Consider the following 7,654-nt stretch of genomic DNA (forward strand, 5'->3'; position numbering starts at 1 on the left):
AGATGTTCAGCGTGCTCATTCTGACTACGCGAGTACACCAGAATATCATCAATGAATACAATAACAAACAAGTCGAGATAAGGCTAAAACACGCTGTTCATCAGATGCATGAATGTTGCTGGGGCATTGGTCAGCCCAAAAGACATGACAAGGAACTCATAATGACTGCATCGGGTCCTGAAAGCTATCTTATGAATGTCCGAGTCCCTATTCTTCAACTGGTGATACCCTGACCGGAGATTAATCTTGGAGAACACTCTCGCTCCTTGAAGCTGGTCAAATAAATCATCAATACGAGGAAAAGGATATTTGTTCTTGATTGTAACCTTGCTCAGTTCTCTGTAGTCAATGCACATCGTCATAGTGCCATCCTTCTTCTTCACAAATAGAACAGGCGCACCCTAAGGCGACATACTAGGCCGAATAAACCCCTTATCAAGGAGTTCCTGAAGCTGCTTGTTTAACTCTTTCAATTTCGCCGGTGCCATACGATACGGTGGAATAGAAATGGGTTTTGTGCCCGCGCCAAATCAATACCGAAGTCAATATCCCTGTCCGGCGGCATGCCCGGTAGGTTTGCAGGAAATACATCTGGGAAATCTCTCACCACCTGAACCGAATGAATACTCGGGGTCTCTACACTGACATCTCTTACAAAGGACAAATAAGAAAGGCATCCTTTCCAAACCATCCGTCGGGCCTTCAAGAATGAAATCACCCTGCTGGGGACATAATTCGTCGAACCTCGCCACACAATTCGTGGCACCCCCGGCATAGCCAATGTCACCGTCTTAGCATGACAATCCAAAATAGCATGTCACGGAGACAACCAATCCATACCCAATATCACATCAAAGTCCACCATACTAAGCGACAAAAGGTCTTCTCGGGTCTCTAAACCCTCAATAGTTACCACACAAGATCGATACACGCGGTCCACTACAATAGTATTGCCCATATATGAAACATATGAAAAAGTGGAACTAGGATCAAATAATACAGAGGCATCCTTATGGAAAACTGAGATAATACCTGTGATGACAGTATTTGAAGCAATAGCATCGGGTCTGGCAGAGAGTGCATAGAAACGGGCCTGACCGCCACCTGATCGACCTCCCCCTCTAGGGCCACCCCTGGCTAACTGACCTCCATCTCGAGCTGACTGGGCGGGTGGGGAAGTAACTGGTGTAGAAGCCGAAGGCCGACTCCTCTGCTAGGATGAACCTCCCGAAAGGCAGGGACAGAACCTCTTGATATGACCCAAATCGATACACTCAAAGCAACCTCTCCCGGCAAATGGCGGTGGGGACTGAAGGGAGCCCCGAGCACCGGGATATCCACTGGAAGAACCAGGCGTAGATGAGCCTTCAACTGATGGCGCATGAGTCGAACTCTGAGCTGGAAGGGTACTGAGAGATGAGTGGCCCTAATGTGAACTGTGAGTACCATTGCCAGATAATCCACCACGGTGACCTGGACGAGCTGACTGAGCATGTCTGAATGGACGGCCTCTACCGTGCTGGAACTGACCTCTAGAAGGAACACCACCAAAGCTACCAAATCCTCGAGGCCTCTTGGCCTCCCTCTCAACTCGCTCCTGGCGGCGAACCGACTCTATCTCTCGAGCAATGTCAACCACCTCCTCAAAAGAAGCGCCAGATACCCTCTCTTTAGTCATAAGAATCTGTAGCTGATATACGAGGCCATCCACGAACCTCCTGATCCTCTCCCTGTCAGTATGGACCAAAAAAACAGCATGACGGGCTAACTCAGAAAGCCTCATCTCTTACTGTGTCACACTCATATCATCCTGACGCAACTGCTCGAACTGCTTGCGCAGCTCCTCTCTGCGGGACTGTGGTACATACTTCTCCAGAAAGAGAACGGATAACTGCTGCCAAGTAAAAGGCGCTGCACTAACAGGCCTATGCGTCTCATAAGCCTCCTACCAAGTAAAGGCAGCTCCAGAAAACTGAAAAGTAGTAAATGAGACCCCACTGGTCTCCAGAATGCCCGTTGTACGAAGAATCCTCTGACCCTTGTCCAAGAAACCCTGGGCATCCTCACCCTCTACACTACAAAAAGTCGGAGGCTGAAGTCTACCAAGCCTCTCCGACCAACGCTGCTCGTCATCAGGCATAACTTGTACCGCATAATCCTGAGCAGGTGACACCGGCTGGGCTAGTGGTACCCCGGTGTCTGAAGTCCCTGAACAACCTGCTCGGGTGTGCGAGCGGCGGGAGTCTGAGTGCCTCCCCCGGCCTGGGAAGTAGCTGCTGTAGAAAAAACACGACCGCCTGAGCAAGACTGGTGCACACGGTCAGAATCTGAGCCAAGGTCTCTGAGAGACCTGGAATAGCAATAGGCACAGCTGGTGCCTGAGCTGGTCCCGCTGGGACATCCACACCCGAAACCTGATCCTGAACTGTGGCACCTGGTGCTGCCCTAGCTGCGGTGCGAGCTGCACCTCTACCTCTGCCACAGCCCCTACCACAACCTCGGCCTCTCGTTGCCCCAACTGGTGGTACTGGTGGCTGTCCGCGCTGACCGGTAGTACGTGTCCTCACCATCTGTGAGAGAATACAATAACATATGTTTAGTTCCAGAATCAACAGATTCGCACGAAAAGAATTCAAGAGTGTGAAGTTCTTTTTAAAAGGTTCTGCAGCCTCTCGAAGATAAGTACAGACGTCTCCGTACCGATCTGCAAGACTCTACTAAACCCACTCATGACTCGTGAGAACTATGTAACCTAGGCTCTGATACCAACTTGTCACGACCCAAACCTAACCTGTCGTGATGGTGCCTATCGTGGAACTAGGCCAGCCTCAACTCAACGAAAAACCAACCACAATACTAAAATTTAGAATATTTGTGGAAGAGTACTTTTATCCTTTAAGAAAATAGACTTTTCATAACATAAGCAAAATCCATAACACGATTCAACCAGCCCAAAACTAGGGTGTCACGGAGTACATGAGCATCTAGAGAAATAACATAGTCTACTACAATGTTTACTGAATACAACTGAAACACAACTAGAATAAAGAAGGAGGGTCAAGATCTGCGAACGCCATGCAGATACCTCAACAATCTCCCAAGCCTGCAACCTCGATCAGTGGCTGCCACTGGGATTGAAAGCACCTGGATCTGCACACAAGGTGCAAGGGGTAACGCGAGTACACCAACTAGTAAGTAACAAGTCGAACCTATGGACCGATAGGTAGTGACGAACTCAACCTAGCACTCCCTCGTTGATACCAACATAACTTGATGCTAACATAGGGTCACTACTCCCTAGTTGATGCCAACATAGGGTCTCCACTCCTTAGTTGATGCCAACATAACTTGATGCCAAGATAGTTTCACGACACTCTAATTGATGCCAACATAGGGTCCCCACTCCCTAGTTGATGCCAACATAACTTGTTGCCAACATAGGTTCACCATTCCCTAGTTGATGCTACCATAGGGTCTCCACTCCCAAGTTGATGCCAATATAACTTCATGCCAACATAGGGTCACTACTCCCTAGTTGATGCTAACATAGTGTCCCCTCTTACTAGTTGATGCCAACATAACTTGATGCCAACATAGGGTCCCAACTACCTAGTTGATGCCAACATAGGGTCTCCACTCCTTAGTTGATGCCAACATAACTTGATGCCAACAAAGGGTCATCACTCCCTAGTTAGATACGTAGGCATGGTTTCAGTTAAATAAACAGCTCGAACAGTAAAACAGAGCACGTATGAACAAGGTAAAGAAGTGTAACTCTGCTACATCTACATGCCAATGCACATGCTGTATGAAATGCACCATGCTGAGTGCCTCATACGGCCCAGGGAAGATCCATCCCGGAATATATACATCTCTGAAAGCAGTCACTCAATACTGAGGAAGGCCAATCCAGCCTATGGAGAAGATCCATCTCTAGATAATAGTAATAATAACCTCACAACCACTCGGTACTGTATACGGCTCACAAGGCCCAGGGAAGATCCATCCCGGAATATATGCACATCACAGACCATCAGTCTCTAGTACCGTGGAACATGCCAATCCAGCCTCATAGAGAAGATCCATCTCCATACCAAGGGTAGATCCATCCCTGAATATAATCAACCGCGCTCACTAGGGGTGTGTTACAGACTCCGGAGGGGCTCTTTCAGCCAAAGCACTACCACAAGCCAACGAAGGCATATATCAATAATCCGATGCAGCATGCAGCCCGACCCATAACTATCACTCATAGTCCGGCTCTTGGCCTCACTCAATCATCACTCTCCAGTCTCTCCTGCGGGCTCACAATGCCATGAAAACTAGCCTGGAGCAATGATATGATGTGCAAATAAATAATAGCTGAGACTGAAATGTGATATGAAATGCATGAACATGACTGAGTATAGAATATCAATAAAATCAGTGAGATGACAGCAAGAAACAACCACTAGGGGTCCCAACGGTATCGTCATAAAGCCCTAGCATGATAACTAGCATGATTTAAAGTCCATTTAATTCATCACATGATTAATCACAAATATCAACAAGATAGAATCACCAATCAGTTCCATGGAATGAACCAGGTCACCATTCTCATGGTGCACGCTCGCACGCCCGCCACTTGGCATATGCGTCACCTCAATACCATCATGTAGCACATAGTTCAGGTTTTCGAACCCTCAGGACCAAGTTTGGAAGCGTTACTTACCTCAACCAAGCTAAATTCCTACTCCGCGATGCCTTTGCCCCTCAAATGAAACTCCGGATGCTCCGAATCTTTCCATAAATAATTTGATACAATCAACACGAGCTAAAGGAATCAATCCCATAAGAAAATGCTAAGCATAAGACCAAAAGTCGAAAAGTCAACTCAAAAGACGGACCCTGGGCCCACGTCTCAAAATCTGACAAAAGTCACAAAATCTGCCTACCCACTCAATTGCGAGACTAACCATACTAGTTTCACTCAATTCCAACTTCGAATCAACTTTCAAATCCCACAAGTTCATTTTATGAAGTTCCACCAATTTCACCCAAATTTTCATCCCAAATCTCTACTCAAATGATGAATCAACGTTATAATCATGCATTTTAGCCGAAATTGAGTTAGAATCACTTACCCCAATGGTTTTATTGAAAATCCCTTGAAAAGTCGCCAAATCCCGAGCTCTCTAGGTCAAAGTATGAAAATAAACCCTGAACCTCGTATTTATAGTGCACTCCCGGATCCCAAATTCGTTGACCGCCAAAAATCCACCGTCGTCGCGTGCTTCACCACTGACCGCGGAATTACAACCGCCCCCGCGTCCATCACAGCCATCCGCGCCAGCCTCCACTGCTGAGCACAGAATTCTACCGCTCCCGCGAAAACACACCGCTGACCGTGAATTTCTGGCGCGGTCCGCGTTCTCGACTTCAGAGACCTCCCCCCTCTGAAACACTAGCAACTCCCCTCAGCAACCCAGCACCTGTTTCAACAGCTAAACTCCTCCTATAACTATCCAAAACACATTCGAGGCCCTCGGGACCTCAACCAAACATAACAACCCATTCCGTAACTTCATTCAAACTTAGTCGAATCGACAAATCACTTAAAACAACACCAAACTTCGAATCGAATCTCGGATTCAAGCCTAAGAACTCCAAACTCATAAATTCCACAAATGACTCCGAACCCAATCAAACCTCGTCCGAATATTCTCAAATTTTGCACACAGGTCACAAATGACCCTATAAAGCTACTCCAACTCTCAAAATTCCATTCCGAAACCTTCTACACATAACTCAACATCCGGTTGAGTTTTTCCAACTTAAGCTTCTAAATAGGAGGCTAAGTGCCTCATTCCACTCCAAAACCACTCCGGACTCAAATCAACCAACAAGATACAATAAAACACAGTTGATGAACATAGAAGAAAGCAGAAACGGGAAAAGTACAACTGTAACTCATGAAACGACTGGCCGGTTCGTCACAAGTAGCAGGTGAGAAAGAGATGAAATTACAGTTGGAGAAATGGTTAGGGGTGGAGGAAAGTATTATGAGGCAGAAGTCAAGAGTAAAATGGTTAAAACTAGGTGATGCCATTACAACATATTTCTTTGCAAGTATGAAAAGCAGATGCAACCAGAACAACATCAGGAGATTAATAAAGTGTAATGGGGATGCAGTGCAAACAAAGCAAGGAATTGAGGAGGAAGTGACAGGGTTCTATCAACAACTTTTAGGTTCCTCAGCAAATGAGTTGCCTGCTATTAATCCAGTAGTCATGACAGATGGCTCTATGGTGAATAGAGTACAACAAATGTAACTGATAGCAGAGGTATCAAAGGAGAAGATACATCATGCTCGAAAAGGTATATGTGAAAAAAAAGCCCCTAGATGTGATGGTTTTAATGCTTTATTCTTCAAGAAATCTTGGCCTATAATAGGAGATACAATTACAGATGCAGTACTAGAGTTCTTCTCAAGCTCAACTATATACCAGCCTATAAATTGTACAACAGTAACACTTGTACCTAAGGTGAAAAATCCTTCTAATATTACTAAATACATGCCAATATCATGCCGCACACTACTATACAAGATTGTATCTAAAGTACTAACTAATAGATTACAAGGAGTGATGGATGGGTTAGTAGATAAAAGCCAGTCAACTTTTGTTCCTGGCAGATTGATAAATGACAATATAATTCCTAGTCATGAATTAGTTAAAGGGTATGGCAGAAAAGGTATTTCTCGTAGATGCATGATGAAAATAGACATGAAGAAGGCTTATGACTCAGTTGAAGGTGTTGACTTGTTTACAACTGCTAGGGATATTTGTGCAATGGATCATGAGATGTGTGACAACAGTCTCATATTCCATCATCATCAATGGGCAGCCTACTAGGCCATTCAAGCTAAAAACTGATTGAGACAGGGAGATCCCCTATCTCCTTACTTATTTGTATTGGCTATGGAGTAGCTGACTAGATTACTCAAGACACTCAAGAGGGATCCTAATTTCAATTACGATCCTAAATGTGGCAAAATGAACATAGTTTAACTGAGTTTTGCTGATGACTTATTGTTGTTCTGCCGAGGAGATACTATATCTATTCAGCTACTGTATCAGTGTTTTTAGGTGTTTTCAAAGGCATCAGGTTTAGTGGCTAATGCTAAAAAAAGTTCTATTGTTTTTGGTGAAGTGCATGATGACAAACAACAGGAGATTTTACAAGTTCTAGGCTTTGTAAAAAGGACACTACCAGTTAGATACTTGGGAGTGCCACTTAGTTCTAAGAGATTATCACTGGTACAGTGCCAGCCTCTACTTGAAAAGATGTTAGGGAGAATTCAGTCTTAGACCTTAAAGTTTTTGTCCTATGCAGGAAGAATTCAGCTTATTATGAGTGTACTATTCTCTATCCAAGTGTTCTGGTCCCAAGTGTTCTTGCTGCCAAAGAAGCTGATTCAGCTTATTGAAAGAGTGTGTCGAACATTTCTATGGACTAGAGGTGTGGAAGTATCATGGGATAAGTTGTGCCAGCCTAAAGCAATAGGTAGCCTAAATTTTCTTCATATAGAGGCATGGAATAAGGCAGCTATATGCATGCTTCTATGGAACCTATGCAAGAAAAAAAGACAAGATGTGGGTTCAATGGATACATG

The sequence above is a fragment of the Nicotiana attenuata genome, chromosome 1 (assembly GCF_001879085.1).
Source record: "Nicotiana attenuata strain UT chromosome 1, NIATTr2, whole genome shotgun sequence".
In the NCBI taxonomy this organism is placed as follows: Eukaryota; Viridiplantae; Streptophyta; class Magnoliopsida; order Solanales; family Solanaceae; genus Nicotiana; species Nicotiana attenuata.